Raw genomic sequence first — 26,998 nt, 5'->3', positions numbered from 1 at the left:
GGGGTGGGGGGGACAAAAATCGGAGCCTCGTCTGTGCCTTGTGCCGCTGCTGTTGTCTTTACGCACGGACTCCAAAGTGTCTCCACAGAGGAGCACGGTGTGGCGCAGTCCGGTGGCGCAAGACGGTGAGCTGGAGTCTTATTCGTTTTCATCACTCTTGTTATTTACTAATTACACTTAAAGACTGGAGTTTGAAGGAAACTAACTAGAAGCATTGTTTGTTTCGCGGATTATTATTCTATTAGAATATTAAAAAAAACGCCTTTTTTATTTGTGCACAACGTACTTTTTTCACGGGATGCGTCAAAGACAAGCTTTTATTATCGACCTAAATAGCCATTCTGTATCTCTCTGCCACAGCAGGATGGTTTGAACTTTACAAACAGCTCATACATCGTCTGTAATTTACACATTTTTCTTGCATTTTTTCTTCTTTAACGTCAATCGGTGTGGCGCAGAGGCGGAGTTGCGCATCTCCCACATCCCATCACACTGCTTTCCAGCAGAAAGGTTTAAGTAGTCATGGGGAGGGGACAGTATGCTGGAAAAACCACAGGAGACTTTCTTAAAAAGAAGAAAAAAGAAAAAGAAAGGAAATAAAGGAGTCTGACTCACTCCCACTATGAACTTTCATGCTGCTGATTAATTATTTCGCTTCTATGCATTGTTGCACATTTAAGAAGGAAATGTAGGTGATTAATATGTGAAAGCTGAAGAAATCTGGTGTGTAGGTCACCGAATAAGCTTCAGTTTACATCTTCAGCCAGTGTTTAATTAATATCCCCCCTGAGTGAGGAAGAAATGCCACTTGGAAACTCTCTTTACAACATTTTGTCACACTTCATTTGAGGAGAAAATACTTCATCAAATTAATGAGTCAGAATGGAATTCTCAAATAAGTAGAAATTTACTATCTCTTTATTACAGTAAAAGAAAAAATAAATAAATAAATAAAGCCCCTGGTTTCATTTTATTAGCTGTTGTTTCCCTGCACAGATCTGCTCCATGTCACTGTCTTTTAGCTTTCGTAAGGCCTCATCTGTGCTCTCAGCCTCCTCCCACATTCAGTCTGAGAAGCTTTCGTCGATATCCTTGTGACCTCCTCATCTAGCCTGCCCAAGCCACCCAGACCAGTGTTGGTTTCCACTCAGTGAAAAAGGGAAAAAGGCATTTATTTACATAGAAAAAAAGAAGGACCGAGGGAGAGGGGGAGAAAAAAGAAAGGAGGCCAGGGTGAGAGTCTCCTCAAACAACCTCAAAAGTTACAAACTCCCACCGAAAACAAGACAATGCATTGACAAGAGGAGCTGAAAAAGACAGAGTGGATGCTTTCTCTCTCTCTCTCTCTCTCTCTCTCTCTCTCTCTCTCTCTCTCTCTCTCTCTCTCTCTCTCTCTCTCTCTCTTTCTCTCCCCCCCCCCTCTCTCCCTCTCTCCCCTCCCTCCCTCCCCCCTCCCGGGTCGGGTGTGCTGCGGAGCTAGCAGGGTTGAGAGGGCAAGTGCTGACCAGCCCTCTTTCTTTCTCTGTCTGCTGTTACTAGGTCACACACACACACACACACACACACACACACACACACACACACACACACACACACACACACACACACACACACACACACACACACACACACACACACACACACACACACACACACACACACACACACACACACCTCTCCTTGTGGTCAGTGTTGCCACCAGGGAGAGGGGTAATTTAAGCCCTCCTTGATGTAGCCTATTCATCACTGTCCTGTGCTCCGCGCCTCAAAATTAAAGTCTGATCTACAAAGTTAGACTGAAATGAGATAAAAATTGGCAGAGGTCAGGGGGGGGATGGGGGGGGACCAAAAAACAAACCTCCCCTGCTCTACACATTCTCGTGTGTTTATTCGGAAGGAAAAACTTGAAGCCGGGTTGAGTCCAGAGATTAACCGGAAAAGGTTCAGTACGCTCAAATTATGAACAAAATACTACACGGAATCTTGGATCACTTGGATTCCATTTTTCATCATGGTCGTCATTGTGGAGCAAATGTGTTGGTCATTTGATCACAGGATTGTGATTTAAATGACATTAGCTTCAAATCTTACAGAGCAAAATTACCACCTGAACCAGACTGAACTGATGTGAAAAGAAGATCAAGAAGCAAGAAGCCATGCAGTTTTACTTGATGCTTCACATGAACCTGCAATCGTGATATTTGTGAGATTTTAGTGCAATTAAACAGTTATTCTGACCCTAAAAAGATGCACATTTGTTATCAATCTGGGCAAAAACATGCTGACAATGGACCAAACTGCTCTGGCTCAGTGAACAACTTGATGTTATGTTCAATTTTGAATGTTAAATATTAAAGCACAAAGCTCATCATTTATTATTGCCTCAGTTTTAATGAACTCTGGCATATTGGCAGTGTCAGCTCCAGCTATTGATAAGATTTATCAAATTTACTAAGTTAACTTTCTATACTTAAACAAAAAAAAAAAACAGGCTTTTTGGTTCGAAAACATTCACAAACAGTAAATACTTGCAAATGCATGCATACATGCATAATAACAATAATAAATAATAATAATAACACATGTCTTCCATATTTCAGTATTTTCTATATTGTGGTGAGACCTTTGACTTTTACAGCCACTTTTTGCTCAAAAACCTAAATGATCACAAACTGATTAATATAAACACATCAGTCTAGTGGTGCAATCATCTAATACTCACACTACTTAATAAGCAATCTGTTTAGATTTAAAATAGGTATTATCTCTCAAGTGTTTATAAAATGATCAACAATTCTCATGTTTTTATGGTCACTTCATTGACACTCAGCTGGGGAACAAACAGCCCCAAAAATATTGAATAATAACACAGAACAATTTGGATTTTCGTATTCGCCCGATGTAAATGTGACTGAGACGTTTCCATAAAGAGGAGAGCGCCGACCAAACATGTTGGAAACATGAATTAGTTTTTAGTTCAACAAGAAATCATAAATAACTCATATTTACAATAGGAGTCAGATAAGTAACAGGATTATACATGATTTGGTAGGTTTGTTTTTACAAACACTTTACACTATATGATTTTCTTACTACACACACACACACACACACACACACACACACACACACACACACACACACACACACACACACACACACACACACACACACACACACACACACACACACACACACACACACACACACACACACATTTTTTATAATAATCATTCTGTTAACATTTTCAGACTTTTTCTACTGAGACTTGAGTTTGATTTATTTGTGATCCATTATTATATAATTGATCACCTTGTAGAACCTCTAGAGATCACAAAGTTCACTTAAGTATCATTTTTTGCACTCTTGCACATTTGGAGAATCTTCAAACAGGACAAACCTTATTTTCAAAACAAGCTTTAAAAGACTAATTTCATCCCAAAACAGCTCAGTTACCATAGATAATACAAAAAGACACAGTCATTACAACAGGAAAACCATATTCAAAAAATAGTTGATGAAGATGATAAAAAAGTATACATTTTCTAATCTAAACTTGGTTTGCACATTCGAAAAGGTAACGAAATACCAAAGCAGAGCAGTCACACTTTATATTCACGCTGTTCAATAAATCAAACTGTTTATTTATGTTGCGCAAGCCATTTTGCAGTGTATCCATTACATGGAATTTAAGAAGCTCTGCAAAAACTACGCCTGAGCTTAACTCACAAACAGTGTGACAGACTTCACTGTGATTTACAGACAGAAATCCAACGAAACGTTTCCCGTTTTACTGAATGGTGGCATCAAGCCCAAACAAAACCATCCTCACATGCTGGAATTACAAGTCAATAAATAACGCAACCAGGGAGTTTCAAGCTGCAGCGCTGAGGCTAAGCTGAATCAGCTTGTTTCATCCAGATTAAGAAAGGCGAGTCTGAAATGAGACAATCTGAGCGTTATCATGCACGCCTGGAAAATTTACTTAAAACACAAGAATGATCTGAAAGTTGCTCCTTTGAGCTTTTTAAGACTCTTCTTTTAGTTTTGTCTTGTAATTCTTTCCTGGATCTTTTGTGATTTCATTTATTAAAAAAAAAAAAAAAATGTGATTTAGATTTTAATTCTTAGTTTAAATTCCGGATTATTATCTAATATCTCCTAAACTGTACGCCTGTCCCCTGCTGTGTGACACCACTCTTAGTTTAATTTTGTACTTAAAATCAGACTGGATGAACCTGAAAATATCAAATTATATGATTATCTATATAGAGACAAACATATTTCAATTTAGTTAAACCTTTTGCTGTTTATTCATGTGCTGAAAAAAGTGTCATGTTGTTCTGGTTGCATCACTGGCTTTTTTCAGGAAACCTTAAAAATAGACGTAAATGTGATTTAGAATTACATAAAAGCAACTCAAAGTAAAAAAAATTGATTTTTAATTCAAGAAAACAAGTAATACTCAAATTGCTGCATGCATGCACACACACACACACACACACACACACACACACACACACACACACACACACACACACACACACACACACACACACACACACACACACACACACACACACACACACACACACACAGGTCATACGTGCATAGAGAACGGCTGTATGATCATGATTATGTGAAAGCTACACTGATACCATCATTTGCATATAATTTTAAGAACTGTTATTTCTTCAGAAAGCATCGCAGCCTCTAAACGTGCACATTTGTTCTTCTCTGATAAGAGTACATTTAATTTCTGCCGAGCATCGATCAATTGAAGGAGTGAGGTCACCTCACTGCTCTGCACGATGCTGTTTCCATGCATTTAGCTTTAAATTTATGTCATTTAGTAATTCTTATTAGGTAAATGGAAATCAAATCATAATTTTTGCCAAAACGTTTCTGAATTGCTTCATTTTTATCTCCGAACCAAGCTGCGTTTTTAGGAAGTGTTTGAAAATCGTTCATATTCGCACATCTTCCGCCTCCGTTCCGTCACGACCCGTTTACCTAAAATCAAGAGACGGCAGAAAAAAGACTTTCAACAACAAATTTGCCCGTATGTTTTACCACTGGAAGCACAATTAAGCTTGTGCTGGGTTGCATAACGAAGCGTAAACTGTTAGTAAATCCATAGATATTTTTAGCAGGCGCAGATATTTTCTGAGGAAATGTTTGTGTCCGCCGTCTGATGCAAAGTCTGATGGGTTACACTGTTTATCAGCGTACAGTGTGACGGCGTACTGCTGTGTGAGTCACTGCTTCCTCTTTGCTGTGAACGAGTGTGTGTGTGTGTGTGTGTGTGTGTGTGTGTGTGTGTGTGTGTGTGTGTGTGTGTGTGTGTGTGTGTGTGTGTGTGCGGAAACCACGCTGACAGCTGCAGCTCATTACAGGCACTATTACTGATGGGGACTGCTGGGGGAAATTCCTTCTTCCACAGAGCAAAGCACCCTGTTTACCCCCCCCCCCCCCCCCCCCCCCCCCACACACACACACGTTCAGGCTGGAGCTGCTACGTCGGTACCTGAACCAAAAACAGTCACTAAACATTTACTGCAGAATGAGAAATGAAGAATAAGACGGCCTCGATAAAAGGTGAAGCATCGTCCCAATTGCAGGAGAATGAAAGCGGTCCTGTGGCGAAAATGTCCTCCTTTGCACGTTACACGGGCACACACATGCACGCCCTGTAGGTTTGTGCGCACGTAAACACAGACACAGCCACAGCCACAGGGTAAGCACTCTTAAGAGGAGATGAGATCACTGGAGCACTCTAAGCCCAGCTATATTGGCAAACAGCCGCGTCTCTCTCTTCCTCCCTCTCTCTCTCTCTCTCTCTCTCTCCCTCCCTCACACACACACACACACACACACACACACACACACACACACACACACACACACACACACACACACACGGACGTCTACAAAGTATACAGTGTCCAGTGACGTTAATGAGAGGGCTGAAAGCCAGACACACATGTGCTAGAGTCATTAGGGAAGACTTCATAGCTACACTTCAGGCCACTACACTCCATTACTGTACTTCATTGGTTACACGGCTCCAAAATAGCGGTTTCTCAAAGTCAGATTCGGGGACCACCAGGGCTCGTTGAGGAGCCCCAGGGAGTTCTTCCCCAAACAAGGAAAGACCACTTACCTGTTTTTCTCCTTTCTTATTTATCCAAAGCCCAGTGCTGCGCGGACGGAGGAATTTCTTCTGTATTTTACTCAATCCTTCAAGACCCCAATTGCACGGCCTAACAAGACACAGGGTTTAAAACTCAAAGGCAAAATTGAAACATCAAACTGTTTGTTATTTACATAAGTGCTTTCAAACATTTCAAGCTGAGGACCCCAGTGGTGTCGTCCGGGATATAAATGGGTGTTTTACGTACACCCACTTATTTTTCAGTCAGCATTGTGTACACGCACTTCCTAAACCCTCCTGATGCACCACTCTGCAGTATTTCTTTTCCCTAGGATGGTGAAGCCATGACCCGCCCGACTCGGCCTCTAAATAGCTAATACTCACTGCATTCACTGATTTGATGTCGATGAAGGCCCTGTCCACACAAGAACGCCGTTTCATGTAAACATCAATCTTGTCTGATAATCCACACGGTGTGGTGTTTTAGGAGCCTGAAATTTTATATATTTTTTTAAACGGGTTCTAAAGTGGAGAAAACGCCGCCTCGGGTTTGACGTACGGACGGAAGACGCACATTAGCTGAAAATTGTGATGTCATCTCTCCACCTCTCGACCCGATAACCCTGCGACCCTCTCCATGATGTCATCGCCCACCTCTCAACCTATATCTGCGATGTCATTTAACAACAACAACAATGGCAGACTACGTGCTCCAGGTCGAGCTGCAGAAGCTCCTGATGCTCGTCGCTTTAATAAGGCCACATGTTGGATTTCTCGAATACGAGGAGGAGCATGAGTATTCTCCGTGTCTTCTAGGTTTTTGGGGTATTTCAGTGGCAGTTACAGCGCCACCCAAAGGCCTGGTGTATGTACTACATTGTTTTGTGCTGTATTAATAGTGACGTGTGGACGGAAAACTCTTTTAAGAATGACGGGGAGAAAAAAGATGGTTTTGGCTCGTGTGGACGGGGCCTAAATCTAACCGATGTGACGAGCCAATCAGAAGCAGAGCACAGCGGGTCATGACCAGGCACATGCTGCTAAATCACAAATTATATTGAAATTATGTGACAATGAGCATATTCAGTAGACGAAACCTGACCGCAAGTCTTACTGCAACTGTTTATAAAAAATAGTGATTCTCGGCTGCTTTAAAAGAAGGCAGAAATTGAGAGTAAACTCATTTCTCCAGGATCGTTACATTACTATTGGAGCAGTTTCCTGATCTCTTATTTACTGAAATGTTGCAGTGAAGCCAGACTCAGACAAACAAACTCTCCTACCACGGGAAAGTTTTGCAGATCTGCTTTTGATTCTGGAAAATGTTATTTAATGGTATTTTTTGACATTTAAAAATGTAATTTTGAAGTCAGAGTACTGATTTTGAAAATATCACACAAGTGATATCAGCAGGAATACATTTGATATTAATGTTGACACAGCAGTTACATTTTCATCTTATATGTGGTGACAGTAATGAAACATAAAAAACTATCATTATTTCTTTAATAATTTTTGTTCCCAAAAAACACAAATAATAACGTGCCTCCATGAATCATGTTCATTTATTTAAACATTTCTATCACATGAGTAACCAAAGGGGAAAAATAAAATGCGGGTTGGATTGATCAGCACTCATAGGATGTCTCTCGTCCAATCAGATACCTCCGGAAGAACTGGGAAGCAACATAATAATAAACAATAGCAGTTGATCTAGGCACACTCATGCTTCAGAGTGAATAACAACAACAAAGGTCACAAGACAAATAAAATTCACATCAGGACGGAGCTATATAGAACATGAATGGATTGCAAAAGGTTTATGAATGAAGATTGTTTTTCCATAACAAAACTTTCTATCATAACCGATACTCTGTCCTCACACACACATTGTAAACTTGCAAGGTGAAGATTATCACAAACATAACAATCTGGGGATTTCTTGAAATGATTTTCCACTTTTTACATTTACTAACTTCATATTGAAAATTTTAATTTGCTATTTTTCATTTAGTTTGGATGGTGGTAGAGTCAAAAATGCTCTCAAGACATTTTAAATGTACCTAATTATACCCTAACCCTGATATACACTAATATATATATTAGTGCTGTCAATCGATTAAAAAACTGTACTAATTAATTGCACAATTTTCTGTATTTAATTGCGATTAATCGCATTGTTTTTCGACTGAAGATTGAAGCTTGTAATGGATATTTATTCAGGGAAAACCACGTAATTAATGTCGACTCAACACACAGACTATATTTATATTCAAAGACTATTTTTATAACTTCCTTTTAGCTTTTGGTGAAACTGTTCTCCCCAAGATTAGCAAAATTATAAAAACATGAATTAATAAATTAATAAACTATTAGTCTAACATAACATATAACATACAAGTAAATAACATAATTCTGGGTTTTGTTAGAGGGCAGGTCCACCACTTGGAGAATTTGAATATTTGAAGAAACAAAGTTGTGAAATTATTACATGAACAAAGTGGCGATAATATACTGTAATACACACACACACACACACACACACACACACACACACACACACACACACACACACACACACACACACACACACACACACACACACACACACAGTATACAGGGGAGCCAGGGAACGAGAGAAAGAGGAGAAATTAATATTTTACCTGCTAGTAGTTCCTCCAGATTTAGCAGTTTGGTGGCTGCTGGTCAGCAAACATGGCAACCTGCTGTTTTGCTGCAGAATTACTTCTGTGGTCGTTAATTCAGCTTTACAAAGTAAAACGAATGACTTTTACTTTCTCGAACAGCCATTAGGTAACTTTTTAAAGTGAAACTTTCTGCCTTAATATTATTCCACTCGGTATTGTACTGCTCTGTTGTTACGCTGCTGCATCCAGAGATGCTGCACATATGGCTGGAGTAAGAGAGTAAAAAAAAAACCCCAAAGTAAACAAAACTGCATTAATTACATAAAAAAAAAATTAAGAGTTAAATGTTTCAAATCAATTAATTAAATTAACACGTTATTTTCGACAGCACTTATATATTATATATTGAAATTGAAAACGTGCTTCTGGGGTAACTATTTTTAAGGTATTAACATGTAGCAGCTCAAATAGTTAAATCCCATTAAAAATAAATGCAATTTTTAGCTTCATTCTTCACTGTTTGCCCTATTTTACAAGGTTTCAAGGCGCAGCTGTAAAAGCATGTGTCATCAGCAAACAGACAGAAAGTTAACTCGTCATTAATTCCTTTTTAATTGCAAGTTTTGGCCTTAAAAAAGCCACAATTCTGTCAACAAAGCTTCATTTTAGGAACATTCTGTCTTAATTGAATTACGCAGCGCTTTGTCATTTTCCTTTCATGCGCTGAGAATGAGCCAGAGAAATGGTCCACTCCTCCCTGTAACGTATCGAGTTCATTAATCAGACTGTTAAATTGGAACAGGCTGCTTTTATTAATTACACTCAATGCAATGATGAGAGGGCTTCTCAAAGACATCCCTCCCCCTTTGTTTAGGCACACCAATCATTTACAGAAAGACACAGTTCAGAAGCAAAGAGACGCTTCAACACGACGAAATAAGATTGGAAAATGGGACGATGGAAGAAAACAGCAAATGAATGAAGACAGATTTTTAAAGATAAAATTAGATGTGACACAGAGGTGCAAATATGATGCTGAGAACCTATCACAGGAACAATGTGCTGCTTCTCAAAACACCTTTCATTTATTTAATCTTTCATACTGATGCTTTCCTCTTAATGAAACACATTTGATTTAATTTTTAAGGATTATTTTTGGTTTTGAAACGATTGGTATTGGGGTTTGTGAAAGCTTTGCCAGTTTCTATATTTTTTGCAAACGGAGTAGACCCAGCTGTGACACTAATTGAACAAAAAAGGTTTTTGAAAATGGATGGACGCGTTTGCTCTTCATTTCCCAACCAGCTCTGCCCGGCCAGCCTGATTCTTTACGAGCTTTTCTTCAATGTATATCTTTTGTTTCTATCTAATTAACAGATATTCTTCTCTGTATGCAACCCCATGCAATGGCTCATGTCGTAATTTAGATTTGTATCAATAAAGCATTGGCATGGCAGCATTGAAGACAATAAAGTATGTTGAGAGACTTTTTGTGGACTCATTCCTGCAAAATCAGTTCATTCCTAAAAGATGCATTTTTGCAAATGTCAGAATAAGAATGGCAGCAACAAGAGTAACCACCAAGACCGTGGAAAAAAAACAAAAAAAATGCTGACGACACTGAGTTGTGTTTGAATGGTAATCTAGTCTCCAAAGTGTTTCATAATGGCACCAAACAAGGTCTAACGTCATCGAATTACTCTCGTGGGAGCTACGTCACACACCTTAGCTTAGCAGAGTGCTAACGGGTAGCAGAATGTGCGAACAGACACGAAAGATGGAATAAGACTATTTAATTCCAAAGAAAAAGAGCAAGGGATTCATCATATGGCGGCAGTTTGGATTCAAGAAAGAAGATGTTGGACAAACAGTGTTGTGCAAAATATGCCACAGTAGCATCGCCGCCAATGTAAACAGCACAACAAATTTATACCACCATTACACATCCACCCACTAGAAAATGAAGAGTGTCTGAAACTACGCACGTCAACATCTCCTGCCGTTCCACAACAACTAAGAAGCCGAAGCAACCGGCGCTGACACAACTGAGTCTGGTGTCTTCCGTTTCCAGATCAATACCATGGGACAAAAATAGTCCAAAACAAAAGGAGATAACGTCTGCCGTAACCCACCACATAGCAGAAGACATGGTCCCTGTTCGTGTGGTTGAAAAGTCCAGAAAATTCAGAAAACACACTTGACCCAAGATGTAATTTGCTCGGTCACAAATATTTTGCTGAGAAAGCTCCACCTGCATGGTTTATTCAAGTGAGAGAAGAATAGAAAAAAAAATAAAAATGACGATTTCATGATGGTGCTGTTTAATAAATACTGTTTTGGCAAGATTCACTTTGTTGGGATTTATTATATAGTATATTTGTATATTTAAAAAACAACAGAAAGAGATAAATGGTGCATTCAAATGGATTCTGGACTGCGAAATACTACATTGTGACATGTAGATTTTGCCTCTCAACAGTAATATTACAGTATATTTAATTTTCTCCTTGACATTTTTGCTGATGCATCTAATATACTTTCTTGCTTTGTTAAAAAGTTGTCTTTTTTCTTTTAAGGTAATAGCTTCATTTCATTGGTGATGGTTTTCACTTGTTCCTGTACCTGACTCACCTCTCTCCAAACTACACTACGTGTACTTGTTTATGCCCCCTGTAGACACATTGCTTCTCTCTGCACCCCTAAACTGAGCACCTGTAGACTCTGAACTCTGAAATAGTTTGTATTTTCCTCTTATTAGTTTTTAATTGAATATTAGATGCTTAGTTGTTATCTGCATTCCACCCACAGCTCATCCCCAACACTTTAGAATGTCACACCGCATGATTGTCAATAATTATAACAAAATCAGCATTTTCACAGTAATGAATATTTTGTTCTTCAATGAAAAGCATGAATGATGTGCAGTTATCTAATCATGTGTCAACAATTTGTAAATGAAAAATTAGATCAATCATAGGTCCATAGTTAGTCCCACCTGTGTGGATTCTGCAGATAGAATTTCTCAGCATTTTGGAAAGAAAATTTGCCCAAATTCCTCCCCTGTGCCCGGGCATTTGAATGCATCGGGATGAGTCAGAGGATTAGGAACCAATCAGAGGCCGCCTTTCAAAATGTATATACCTCATGTTATCAATTGACCAATCATGTCGCTCGTTACTGGGCGTAATACATCAGTTGCGAGCTGTGTATGCGAGCTGATAATTTGCTATATTTTGGCAAAAAAAAGATGAATTCAAGCAAAATTAGACGGTGACAAGTAGTGATGGTTACTATAAACATGTGTTAGACGGCCTTGAGCAACACGTCCGCGATTTCTTTAGATGTCTTCTCTGAAAATTGACCGTCCAAATGACGGCTGGATGACTCGCTGCCCAAAACAATTACAGTAGGTCACGTTTTCTAAAATGCTTTATCAAAACAAGCAAAACCTTTCCCCTCCCAAAATATGTGCCTTGTAGATGTGGGAGCGTTTTATACTCGATATTTACCTGATATGATAAAGATGGGTGCCACATTTGTTAGTCAGTTCTCTAGTTGTTCCGCAATTAGCGCTGGCAAAATTATAACCAAATGATAGAAGAAAGGTTAACGGCAAGGTGAGCAAAAATGTAAACATTGTGCGTCTCGTCTCGGTGCAGAATTGTGGATTACGTTAAAATCAAACTCAAAACATGATCATTTAAACGGAGGCCGCTTTGAAAAAGATCTAACTTAGGACTACAGAAAGAAGTGTCCTGAAAAAAAGCTAATTGATTAGCGATGTCCAGACTGCCATTAAAAATTTGTTCTGTGAACCATATGGGGAAAAATTTTGCCTGCAGTGTGAACTTCGTGTAACTTCACAAAACTCCAATTATTCATACTGACAATCTACTGGCACTGTGAATGATCTAATCACATCTGCTTATTTCAACTTTTTCTTTGCATCACAATTTGTTGAAGTGATGTCGAGGCCACAGAGAAAGCAGGAGAGGGCCGCTATCTGTTCCGCAGGCCACCAGTTGCCACTTAGTCTAATTTCATCTTGGGTTGACTGTACAGGTGAAATAGTGCCATAATGACCTTTAAAATTAAAATGTTAAAGTTATCTTTGTTGTGGTGCAGCGTATACATGATGAAAATGTCGATATTTTCACAAAACCAAACAATTACTACTGAGAATGACTCCAAGCTCAACATAAAGCCAATTGGAATGAAACCTTCTGGTGCAAAATACAGTAAAATATTCAGAAAACTTCTATAGCTGTTGCATTCTGGGTGTTTTTACAAATTCACCCTTACAGCACGGCTTTGAGGCTAGTTTGATAGCAACCAGGTTGCTATATCTTTCATGGCAGTATCACTGTGTTGTGTCGCTATGCTTAAAAAAAAGAAAAATAGATTTGATAAATTCTTACAATTTGCTTGGTGGTTTGGCCGGATTGGAGCCTCTTCCTTGCCAGTTTTGGCCCACTGGCCTGATGTTTAACACCCCTGGTCTAGACTAACGTTGCCCACAAGTGGCAATCTCAACTACTTGATCTGGTTCTTGGCGGCTGACGAAACACAATCCATTGACAAGAATCCATTTTCTGTATGGAGATGTATTTTGTTATTCCTTCTAATGGATCTTAATCACTGAACCTGTAACAAATCCTTCACACGGAACACAACGGAACTATTAAGTGGATGTAACATCGCAGCGGATTACAGTAACACGCCGTATATTTCTGGATGCACGGCGAGCGTGTGGGAACCACTCCACGCTGAGAGCTGCAGTGGATACAAATCACGAGCCGATACTCTTGTCACGTCAGCCCAAAGGCACTTCAGCTGCACTCGGTGTTTATCTTATTGTGACATTCTCCTTGCTGTTACACCGACGCCTCCCTCCTCCCTCCTCCTCCAGCACTTCAGCCCCGCCGCTCGCCTGTATAAAATACCTGCTAAATGGAAAGAAAGACAGATCACGTTAATGGTGGTACAGAGGAAGTGAAGAGGGCAAATCACACATTCGTCCTTCGTGACAACAGCTGATGCCGTTTTCACTTATGAGGAGCTGATATGACACAGTGTAGTGGGATTTGCTTTACATAAGTGGACGTGAATGACCGTGGACGCTTTTTTTCCGTTGTTGTTGTTGTTGTCAGAAGTGTCTTTGCATCTGGTATATCACAGGTCGAGCAACTATACAGTTACAATTTGCATTGTTAATATTTTCTGATTTTCAATTTATTGTCACTGAAACAAAGTAAAAAAGGATTTTTCCAGCTGGTAAAGACTAAATTTTGAATAGAAGACCAAATTTTTTTGTCATAAAAAAATGGATCCAATGCTGATTAGTGCTTTCTGCACGCCTACACCAACACTTCGACCCTCTGTGATCGCAAAATAGGTCAAAGTTAAGATGCATCTCCGCCTGATTTGTCAATCTTCTGTGTCCTATCATCATACCAAGTGGTTAAAACAGCTGTGAAATGTCCTAGTGCTGTCTGATGTCCATATTTAAACAGATCAGTTAAGAAACTCAAAGTGAAGAAGGAAGGTTCTAGATTCGATTGTCGCTTTTAGTGGCGACTCACAAGGTATGTGCATTCCATTACATCTCTTCTGTGTGAAACATTGGTGAACAAGTGCAGGATGATGCAGATTTACAGATACTGAGTGAAATGTATGTAAAGATTTGAATATATATATATTTTTTTATCAGATTAAGTGATAACTGAAAAGGCCAAATTAATGTATTTCTCTAGCACCATTCAGAAACAAAGCAAGTCACATACATTATATAATAATAATAATAATAATAATAATAATAATAATAATACAAATACATTAAAGAAATGCATTGAAATAGAATATTTGGTAATTATAATAATGGTTATTGGACTTTTTATCATGCAGAAAAAGGAAATTGTACTTAATAGGTCGCATTTTTCCAATCACAAATTCTATAAATATGGCAAAAATATATAAGCTTTGAGAGAATTCAGATTTTATTTAAAAAAAAGCTTGAGTCAAAAATTCAGGACACTAGATTCTGGAACACTAGATCGGTGTTTGAAGCAATAAAAAATTAAAGCCTCACGATTTCCTTGACAATCTACAGTTTTTCGTCCATATGTGACTGTTTCTTCTCCTTCATATTATTTTACAGGTTAAAGGAGACGTTACAGTACATAAAGAAAATGTTCTTCCACAAGTGCAACACAATGAGAACCGCTGGAGGAACATCTGTCATTTGAAATCCACGTTAGGATTGCATGCAGGTTTATTTTTCTGTGTGTGTACATGAACATATCTTCCTCTCATAAACACGTCCTGACCCCACGTTGAACCGTCCGCGAGTTCCAGCCACCCCCAACCCCCAGCCTCCCTCCATGGTCCTCCCGGCCCAGAGGACACTGTGTTAAATGCAGGTACCCCAGGGTGCAGCGCTCACAGTTTCTCCCTTACTAACCAGGAATCAGGTGCCCCCGGGTGCTGCGGAGACGCTAGCCAACATGACATCCGCATCGCCGTCACATCGTCTCCAGCGGCTGCTCCGCGCCCGTCCGAATCAGCTCCCCATGCCACCGCGGCCAACAGCGGCCGGAGGGCCGTCCTGCCTCCAGCGGGGGAGGGGACGGGAGGTCAATATGCTCAAATGATTTTCCACTTCTGTGGCGAGCCGGCGCACGTAGCTTTAGGATATTTAGTGACACGGAGAACGGTGTTGTGGTGTGATTCCTTCAATATGTCCGCTAAAAGTTCACGTGAGCGAGCGATGACTGATGGAGGTGGAAACAGGAGGCGCTGTTCTCGACAGCAAACAGATGCTGACCAGCAGATCGCCACGATCAGGCCTTCCAGGGCTTGGAGACGTATCCCGTCAAGGGTGTGTGTGTGTGTGTGTGTGTGTGTGTGTGTGTGTGTGTGTGTGTGTGTAAAGGCTTTTGAAGTGTCAACCTCCCAGAGAGAGGATCAAGTGCTAAGCTGGAGACTCAGGAGCTCAGTGCCTGGTGTGTATTCATCTGTGTGTGTGTGCGTGTGTGCGTGTGTGTGTGGGTGTGTGTGTGTGTGTGTGTGTGTGTGTGTGTGTGTGTGTGTGTGTGTGTGTAGCAGCCTACACTTGTGATTTTTAAGGATTGAGGAAGTGATATATCCTTTTATCTGTGACTGTGGGTGACCACAAGCATGACCAGAGCAGCTAAACCCACGCACACTCAAAAGATTGGTTCTGCGTGTGTGTGTGTGTGTGTGTGTGTGTGTGTGTGTGTGTGTGTGTGTGTGTGTGTGTGTGTGTGTCTGTGTGTGTGTGTGTGTTTTGGGATGAGCAAAGGTGCATCAGAAAGCAGAGCCCTTCTCTTGAGAGGGAAGCGCAGAGTTGAAAGGTCAAACACACATGCGGGGGGTCAGTGAGCAGCCTGGCAAGCGGAACAGAAAGCTCATACACACTGCAACACGCTAGTCTGCTACTCTGTGTGTGTGTGTGTGTGTGTGTGTGTGTGTGTGTGTGTGTGTGTGTGTGTGTGTGTGTGTGTGTGTGTGTGTGTGTGTGTGTGTGTGTGTGTGTGTGTGTGTGTGTGTGTGTGTGTGTGTGTGTGTAACACTGTTTCACTCTTGTGAGGTCCTAATGCTTAAAGCACTCCACAGTTGAAGGCTCCAAGGTCCCACATAAGGGTTTTTGGTATTTTTTAGGTTTAATGCTGACGCCACATTAACATCAGGATTAGTTTTGGACACCTAATCTGATACTTTTGGTGGTATCAATGAGAAGGCCAATGTTTCAGGAATATATATTTGCAGTAATTAAAATCCACTCTAAAGGTATTGAACATCAACTAAAGATGTTGCAATGTTGTCTATGATAGAAATGTAAACTTTCACTTCTACATTGATTGGACGGTTTAACAACGATTTCAAGTGAAAACGCAAAACCCTCATTGTGTTTTGGGGGCGTGTTTACATGGCAACAATGCTCAAAATCACTGAAAATGTAACTTTTTGAAAACGGCTCCCAAGGTGGAACTTCCTGTAAATTCAGGAAAACTACTTTTCTGAAAAGTTGTCTCTTGTACTGCTCTTGGTCACCACGGCTGTAGTAACTAGTAGTTCTGCACATGCCCAGTAGCTGAACAATCAGAACAATGTTTCCTCCAGAGTGTCATGTCCCCCAGTCCATGTTCTCCTGAGACTTGGTAGTTTTATAGTTGACCGTCATTATGTCATCAACTAGTCATTATTACGTATTGCTCTCTGATTGCATGTGTTTGGTTTCATTCTAAAAACAAACAACAACACTCACTAGTGGCTAAACATGGTAACTACATAGTTTTCAGTGTTAAAGCCATTTCAATGTAACTGGATATTGTTTTCAGAACCTCGACGTGGAAACGTGAAACTTTTCTGAAAGGAAAATGCAAACATGACACATTTTCACTTGAAACATTGTGTAGTAGGGAATTTACAGAAAGTTTAAGTTCTCTTTTTTCCATTCTAATGTCAATTTCACATTTATGTTGTACGTTTTGTTTGTTCTTTCATATTAGTGTGATTTTGTATTTTCTACATTTGGCCAATCTGATAAGTGTTATTTAACTCTATTTCTCTACTTCCTCATAGTTTTTACCTTTTTCTGGATATAATCACCTGTTTTATGAGTTCAGGTTATAAGAAGCAACTTTGTAGAAACGACTTTGTGGTTTGTGGAAGACAGAAAAGTACTGAAGATTTGTACAATTACACTGCATAGATTTTGTACGATTCGATATAAATGTCCCAAGAGTAAAAATACTCAAACATGACTTTTCACTGATATTACTCTATTGTAGTTAATTGCATTGTCGATATCAGGCATTAGATTCATTTTACCCCACAAATATAAATTAAAATCAGGAAACTGCTATTAAAATAATAAAAGCATTACATATTGAAATGCAGATCAATGGAAGGCATGTTATTACTTATATATTAAAATATACTTACATTCTAACTAAATATTGTCAGACTGATTGTTATTCTACACAATTGTGTCAAAGAAATGGATTATTGTGAGGAAATTACAAAAAAAAAAAGCCTAAGTTATTAATAATAATAATCATGAAAGAGCCTTCAGAAATCACACATCTGCATGAATTTAAATCCTGACAGGAAATGTTACACTCCAATATTGGAACCCAAAATTAGACTTTAGTTCACACCCTGGGAGACAAATTCAACCCTGACTTTTTTTTGTTTAACACAAGTTTCAGATTCAAAAATAACAGGAAGGTCAGTCTGTGCTTTTCACTGGCAGGAAATCAAAAGATCGTAATTGATCCATGTCATGGATCAATGACAGTGAAATATCTACTTTTGGTCATCATTCCTTTATGGCTCAGGAAAGGAAGTGTAAAATCAGAGGCTCCAAATTGGAGGGATTTTGTGCTGAAAATGTATTTTCTTTTAACATAATTAGCTGCTTGTCAAATAGTACTACCGAAATGCAAACAATTCTAGAAATAATGCAATTTCTTTCTTCTTCTTTTGTATCAACATCAATACGCCACGTTTGTTGATGTTGCATATTGATGCCATACAGCTATGTGGCGTGTACGAATTATCCAATCAAAGCTCATGGTAGTTATAAAATATTGGGATAAAGTTGATTTTTAAAGTGTTTTTCTTTTTTTAATTTCTTTAGTTTTAGAGAAAATGTTAAAACTGCGGTCAATGGTCCAATTTGAAATGACCCAAGACCAAATTGTAATAATACACAAGATATCAATAAAAAAAATGTCTTTGTTAAAATTAACAAAGATGTTTAAAACTATATAAATAACGAAATCAGGTGCACTGCCTCCATCTCTGCCACACGGGCCAAAGTCACATGACTCGCCAAACAAATCCAAAAAGTGTTTCTTTTAGTCTGGAACGTACATGAGAACGTACACGAGAATCATTGTCAGTGTTTTCCATACCTTAATAAATTTACATTAATAAATCTGGACTTATCAAACGAAAATAATGTAAGTTAACAAATACTTTAGTGTAATTGTTATTGTCCGTTTTTAACCCTCTGTCACTATAAAACATGCCAAACACACGTCTTTAAGTTTTGACGGGCCCTAATTTCCATCGACACCTGTAATGGCTTTTCAAACAGACACGTAGAGCTGGGGTGGTTTTACCACTCGGAGTATTTTACCGTGGTTTACGATCTTGTAGCGGGAGGCGGGCTGGAGGGGGATGGGGGGGCAGAAACGTGTTAAAAGCCAAACCGTGTTTGTCATCGTGTTTTCACAGATCCAATCTAAACTACAACAAGTCACCAGAGAGGACGGAGGGGGACCGGCTGGGTTGGTGTTTGACGGTGGTAGTCTCGGCTCTCTCTCTGCTTTTCTCTCTCTACGTTTCAGAGGTGGTGGCTGCAGAGATTTGCAAGAAGATTCATTGATCCAGTACATTTGACCTCAACTGGATTCAGCAGCCTAACAGGGGTACGAGGGGCTGAAACACACACACACACACACACACACACACACACACACACACACACACACACACACACACACACACACACACACACACACACACACACACACACACACACACACACACACACACACACACACACACACACACACACACACACACACACACTGAGACATAGTGGGAAGACACTCCCATCTTTAAAACAGAACAAACACATTACTCTTTGCTAAGTAGGACTTTCAGTCATCTGTTCACGCCATCCCTCATTACTCCATTTTCATATCACCCATCAGTTAGTGTCTCGCTCTCACACACACACACACACACACACACACACACACACACACACACACACACACACACACACACACACACACACACACACACACACACACACACACACACACACACACACACACACACACACACTCTTCTCTCCACATCAGCCATCAGTTTGTCTGACAGACACCTAAATGTACATCTTCACATTTACGCAACTTTTTTTTCAAACATCGCACATCAGATTACCTCAGAGTCACACATACACATTTGTGCGTGCGCACACACACACACTCACACACACACACACACACACAAGTACAGAAATCATCACACATCAGTTATATCTTTTAAGGCTGAAAGAAAAAAGGGAGGGGTGGGGTTGACAGGGCAGAAGAGGAAGTACACAGGAAGTACATTAGTTATCACTCCCCTGTCTTCTCCACCTTTTCACTTCTTATCACCGTCCGACGTCTCAGACACGGATCGAGCCACTTCTCTTATTCTCATCCCTTACCCCTCTCCCCACACACACACACACACACACACACACACACACACACACACACACACACACACACACACACACACACACACACACACACACACACACACACACACACACACACACACACACACACACACACACACACACACACACACACACACACACACACGCCTTTATAAAAATGACTTCCGTGCTCCACTTTAACGTCGGGGCCCCTCGGATCTAGATGACACTTGGCAAGCCGCAGAAGCCGCAAGACAAGCAGATGAAATATTTAAATGAAATATGGCAGGGGTATGAGAGGTGAAGAGAGGGAAGGGGAATGAACGATGGCGAGAAAAGAATACAAGGCGTGGGACGGGGGCAGAAAAGAATGACAATATTGAGATGGCGAACGGACAATGAAGAACGTCTTGTCTCGGCTGTAAGAGAGAGCCGGCTGATGAGAGCTGCAGAAGAATTGGGTCTCACACAAGCGCGGCCTGAAGAGATATAGATCGATGTAGCATGAGATCGCGCTGCTTTGTCTTGGAATCAGCTACGTCAAGACTAGAGCGGTGTTGGTAGAACTTAGAGGAGACCGGTGGCTCCAGAAAATGCTGATTGAAACACAAATGTCTAAAAAAATAATATGGCAACACCACCAACACGGGCCTTGAGTTCAATGTTTCAGCACACGTTCTAAAAGAATCTTTAATGTTGGGATGGCTTTAGCATGTTTCTCATGAAACAAATGGAGGATCATCCATTTGACAAAACCAAAGACATTCAGTTCGATTTAAAATTCTGAAAACATTAATTTGAATGTTTAAGTTAAACTCAGCGAGTTACATTCTGACCACTCTTGTAATACCAGTCCGTACACTTATTTTTCAGCAGAATTGTATATTCTGGTTCACAATGTAATGTAATTCCATTAGTATGTATCTGTCAGTACTTCTTGTTATTGGGAAAGCCCTAATCAGAAATATATTACTACTGGAAAAGAAAACAGAGGGAACAACAGCATAAATTACAAGAGCAAACAGAGATTTCTGACATCCGCCAAAGGTTGACCTGGACTCAGAAAAAAAAAAAAGTTTCCGGATCAACTCCAAAATTTGATGTAATTTTCCATGGCCTCATATCTATCTGTAAGGAACATTTCAACAAAATCCGTGTAGTAGTTTTGATGCAATCTTGCTAACAGACACACAGACAGACAACCAAATATACGTCAATGACTTTATTATCGTTGGTGGGCATAAATATCAGAGTTTTGGGAAAAGATACTCTGTAGCATAACTCAAGACCACAGTATACAGATGAACTGTGTTGTGTTTCTGAGGCTTTTCATTGCAAATATGACCTCTTGATTGTCATATTGATTTTCTTCTTTCCCCCTTAGTTCCAGATGCAATGATGGCAGTTATCTCTATGTGAAGAGATAACAAAATCAGGCCATTAAGATCACTTGATGCCAGGATTTTGCGCATAAATATAATTGAGTGTCATCTGCATACCGTCACACTATAATCAACTGCAGCAATTGTTCCTAACCTTGTGACAAGCTCAGATGACGTCATCACTCTCACCTCACATTATGAACACCAGGGTGCGCATCAGTTATGTGGTATTTCTTCATAGAGTTTGCATGTTCTTCCTGTTGCTGCATTGAGTTTTCTGCTGAAATGAAGGATTTCTGGTTGGCAATCTGATATTCTGCCAACCTCTCCAGGATCTGCTTTGCCCATCAAATGCACTCTGACAACACCAAGAGTGCATCCGGAGGAACACCACAGCTAACTAACTCATCACCTAAAAAAGTAACTTGAATGCTGTGTAATGGTATTGTTTCGTATCTGAATGATTGGAAAAAGGCAATAAAATATAGCATGAACGTTCAACGCTAATGTGTGTGATGTCATTTGTAATTTACATGCAGCGTCTGTAGAAAACAAAACAAAACAAAGCAGTGTGTGTCTTCCACTTATCATTTCAAGAAAGAGAATCCTGCTCTTCGTCATCCTCCACAGTAGATTCTGCGTGCAGCGATGGAAATTACTAACGCATCGCACCCATCCAGTAGTTAGGAGTGGAGTATTACTTCAAATAAACATTGTGTTTCCCAGCGCTGGGGCTTTGTGAATAAATGAAACGGAGATGGGAACGGAGGGGTTTTCTCCCTGTGATTGGCTGCAGATGTGAACCGCCGGTCTGGGTTCGGTTAAAGTCCCGCTGCCAGGAATATTTGCTGCAATTCAATAAATAGAGCTGTTAGAAGTGAGGCATTTCCTTGTCACCATGTCGGGGTTTGGGAACGGATGTTTCACACGGGCTGTTTTTTAACTATGCCTATAGTGTAACCGGTGTTTACCTTCGACATGCAGCTCCATAGAAAACACTGAAACCTGATAAAAAGGCTGCAACATGATTTATCCCAACTTGGAATAACAGGCTGGGATTTGCAGATGTACTGTATGTACCGGCTTTAAAAACATGATACGGAAACATGTAGGACATCGGGTTTTTATTACATCACTTCAGATGTCGACGATGCAAAACATGTCTGGAAGAAGGATCGCATTGTTTTAGTTTTAATTACACTTGATCAGAATAATTCATGCATGCTATTCTAGGCTCTGTTAATTGTGGCATTTTCATTATTAGGAATGAAGTCTTATTCATCTTCTAACACTCACACACACACACACACACACTTAAAATGTTTTTTTTTCTTTATTTAGGTGTATTTTTTTTTTTTAATCTTATACATGTTTCATCTCACTTTTGTCATTGAACAAGAATGATTTTCATATACCATGTGTCCTAAAGCTATCTGTATGTATGATTAATCTGATTTTGTTGTAATGTTCCTATCTTTTTGTGTTTTATCTGGTTTCTAACACCTCAATTAGGCTGCTTTAATCAATTCAATATTTATGTGATGGGAATTAGTTTGATCAGATTTACCTTGCTTTTTGACATTCTTTATATTAAACATAGTGCTTTATCCATTTTTTTTTTTTTAGCTTTGCTTTATTATTTGCCAACCTTATTTGTATTATTTGTTGGATTTTTCATGACTCAGTTTCATCACACTGAACTTTAATAATCAGAATTTATAAATCTTCTAATACTGTATTTCTTGAATTCGAGTGCTTCTTGTGTCACAATGACTATTTAAATCATGTGGGGAGCACTTTGAATTGAATTAGCACGCTTCCTAATTGCTCTATAAATTGATAATGATGTCATAAAGAGAAACTATTGACATATTCCGAAAGGCAGTGTCTTTATGTTCCAGCTTTAAAATGAGTCTCTTCATCTGTTCCATGTGAAAGAAACACACACGCAGGCGTTCATCCTCAGATCAGCACTTGTGTATTAATCTCCTCTTCCTGCCTCACATTTGTGTCTGTTCCTCTCCTCCCTCCTCCACCTCCCTCTCTTCCTCCCTCTCTTCCTCCCCCGTGCCCGTCCTCCTACGATCAAATCATGGTATGGAAAAATCCTGCGTGATCCAAGAGGGCCGAGGCAAGAAAGGTCACGGAGAGAGTCCGTAAAATGGATGAAGCCTAATGATTAGCTCAACCTTTACCTAATCAATAATCATTTATCCAACAATATCACCGGCAGCCATAGCCCCATTTGCCATTAACCTCGGCGGTGAGGAGAGAGGCAGTATTGTTTCCTCTGGCAGCTTTATGGCACTCAGATGAGTGGTAGGAAGCTTAAGGTTGGATGTAGACGGCTCAGATTCTATTAAAGGGACTGTAGGTATTTGAGCGCAGCGCTGTCACATAATTACCCTTTTGAATGATTGACTGTGACACCGGCCATACTGTGGAAACAGGAGGAATAAGGCTGATGTTTTACTTGCAAGATCGAGTGATGAAAAGATCTCCGGTGTGTTAAGGTTCATTAACCCTTCGTCTTGCTTGCGGAGGATTCATTCACTTTGTACATTTTGCTCGTTGATGTAAGTACCCGCAAAGTATGTGGTCATACTTCTTTGTTTTAAATATTAGAAGATTTAAGATGGAAGAACTGTCAAAGAAAACCACTTTCTAGAATCTAAAGCAGGGTGTCAAACATAAGGCCCATGGGCCAAGATCGGCCCACAGCAAGCTCAACCCAATAAGCAAATTGTAAACATTTCAGAGTAGCAGACAAAACAGAGCACTGAGACCCGAGCTGAGATATTGTGATGCTGCCGTGAAAGACAGTGAGCTACCTGGTTGCTATTAAACTGGCCTCAAAGCCGTGCAGTCAGGGAGAGTTTGTAAAAACATCCATGCTCATGGACTTTTCATTGTGTTTGGCACCAGAGTTTTATTAAAATTGGATTCATGTTGAGTTTGTAGTAATTTAATGTCGTAATTATTTGGTTGTTTGCTTCAACTTTTCATGCTCTGAGATTGTCAAAATTATATCTGCAGGTGTTCAAGAACTTGGATCCAGTGACAAATATTGTATTTAGAGAGATTTCAAAAGCACCAAAATGTGATATATTACTAATTTCTTTGCTGTTTTAACTAACAATAGACTGGATGCCATTACAACTGCTGGGATCCAGAAGCTACATAAAGCATTATTGGAGGTGTGACACTTAGATATAAATATAATATATAGATATAATATAGATATAAAGGAAAATTTGTGTGGGGTGTGTGTGTGTGTGTGTGTGTGTGTGTGTGTGTGTGTGTGTGTGTGTGTGTGTGTGTGTGTGTGTGTGTGTGTGTGTGTGTGTGTGTGTGTGTGTGTGTGTGTGTGTGTGTGTGTGTGTGATAACAGTTAACAAATTTCAGTCTCTCTTTGCTGCAGAAAGAAAAATTATAAATATCAGTTTAGGTGCAGGTAGCGCAAAAGACTGCAGATGTAACCCCCCCCCACACACACACACACACACACACACACACACACTATGAGTGCCTGTCTCCTCTGTGTCTCTCCATGATGCCATCTTCATCATAACCTCTCTCTTTTTATTGCCTTTAATGACTCCCTCTCCCTTTTCATTAATTCTTTATCGATTCTTCCTGACATCGCCTGAATTATTTTCCAATTACAGCGAATAAAAGAAAAAGCCGTTGCAAACACATGCCTGCACGCGCATTTGTGTTCAAGCATCTAATCACTGGGCGGCAGGAAACACAGACGTGGGTTTTTGTGGTGATATCACACACATTTCCATGCCTTTTCTCTCCGTTTGCTCACACACACACACACACACACACACACACACACACACACACACACACACACGCACACACACACACACACACACACACACACACACACACGAGGAGAGAGTGGCGAGCACCAAGGTGACGGCAGAAAAAGAGTGGTAAAGGTCACAGGAAGCTAATGGCCTCGGCTATCGTACATGGAATACGTTCACACTCCTCACATGGTGTGTGTGTGTGTGTGTGTGTGTGTGTGTGTGTGTGTGTGTGTGTGTGTGTGTGTGTGTGTGTGTGTGTGTGTGTGTGTGTGTGTGTGTGTGTGTGTGTGTGTGTGTGTGTGTGTGTGTGTGTGTCAAGGAGGAGGTGAAACCGGACGTGAGCAGAAAACACACCGACGCACAAAAACACACGGATTGCTTCCATTTGGATCCACCTGAGCCTCACGTATCCTCCCAGGTCCTCATGTGGCTGCAGTTGATGCCTACAGGTCATTAATTACAACAATTATTCACCATCATATCGCACACACATATCGACTCATGTTTGTTGCCCCCCCCTCCCCCCTAGGGTTGTATGAATGAGATGAGCATTATCTGTGTGTTTGTGTCTGGGAATACATTTCTACCTGTGTGGGAATCTTAAATAGTTCATACTCATTCCTCTGATGTCCAATTACATCACATTACTTTGAGGGAGTGTCAAATGGTTTCACGACACAAACATGTTTTCTGGGTCGATCCCACTATTTCCACATTTTACCAGTGTAAGTTGATGGCATTTTACATTATATTGGATGTGAATATTTCTCCATGCCTCAGTTGCACATTCCATCAAGATCTCAGAGAATCAGTGATCATTATGGGTGTTTTTTTTCTTTTTTTATGCAACAGGACAATAAAGACACGGCGAGGTGGTGAAGTGATATATAACGGAGACTACAATAGCCTGAGGTGGTTTGTGAGAGTTCTGTGGATGTCAAGACGGTTCGGCGTAGTAGGTATTTTATAAATCAGTGATTCCCGACCTTTTTATTAAGAGACCCAAAGTTCTACCATAGTAAACCTCGAGGATGTCGCACCACCACCACCACCACCACCACCTGTATCGTAACAAAAAAAGTTGAAGGAACCTCAACACACATGATAAGCGAAGTTTTTTTTTTTTTAAATATTCTGTAAAAATGACTTCATTTGCTGTGAGGACAAACTGTTTGGGCTTATACTCCCTCTCAGGGTGTTTGCTGGTCTGGTGCTGCTCCAGCTAAGTTTAAAACTTTGATTTGCGAGTTTTTCATCACAAAAGAAGCTTTCAGCTCCAATTCTGTCCATTGCTTCTATGAAGCCATTGTCTATGTAACTCTCTTGGTTCACTCCTTTTTCTTTTTGACAGATTCTTCTTCCTCTTTAACCTGACGTGCCGCCACCCCCCACCCCACCCCCGTTGCTCCTCTGCCAGCTTACCTTTATGCATATTTCAGACACTTTTAGTATTTACATATGTAAACGATGCACTTTAAATTAGTGTTTTTCTTAACTAAAATGAATTAAATGCTGACTTTCATATGTTCTAGAAATCAAACAACGTTGCAACCCTTAATATAGAGAGTTTGTCCCCCCGGACTCACTGGTATGAATAATGACAAGGTGTTTTCATAACTTGTTGATGTTGATAACTTAGTTATTTTTTTGAGGTTTAAAAGGTTGGTGAGTAGGTTTAATTATTCAGTTATGGATATATTGCCTTTATCTTTCGAATTTAACAATATTGTCTTCGCTGATGGTCAGTG

General features: G+C 40.0%; 1 long non-coding RNA gene across 1 annotated transcript in view; it reads left to right on the top strand.

Annotated features, from left to right (window-relative positions):
* The window catches only part of LOC308106750, a 25,101-nt gene extending 3,167 nt beyond the window's left edge, over positions 1-21,934 (top strand). The window contains exons 3-4 of the long non-coding RNA XR_013935171.1: positions 19,069-19,262; positions 21,762-21,934. This is a non-coding gene — a long non-coding RNA (uncharacterized lncRNA). The remainder of the gene's footprint in view (positions 1-19,068; positions 19,263-21,761) is intronic.
* Positions 21,935-26,998: the final 5,064 nt, after the last annotated feature.

Source organism: Lipophrys pholis (genome assembly GCF_963383615.2).
Source record: "Lipophrys pholis genome assembly, chromosome: 2".
Lineage (NCBI taxonomy): Eukaryota > Metazoa > Chordata > Actinopteri > Blenniiformes > Blenniidae > Lipophrys > Lipophrys pholis.
The sequence above is the reverse complement of the archived record's forward strand: the minus strand, read 5'-3'. Positions and strand labels throughout refer to the sequence as shown.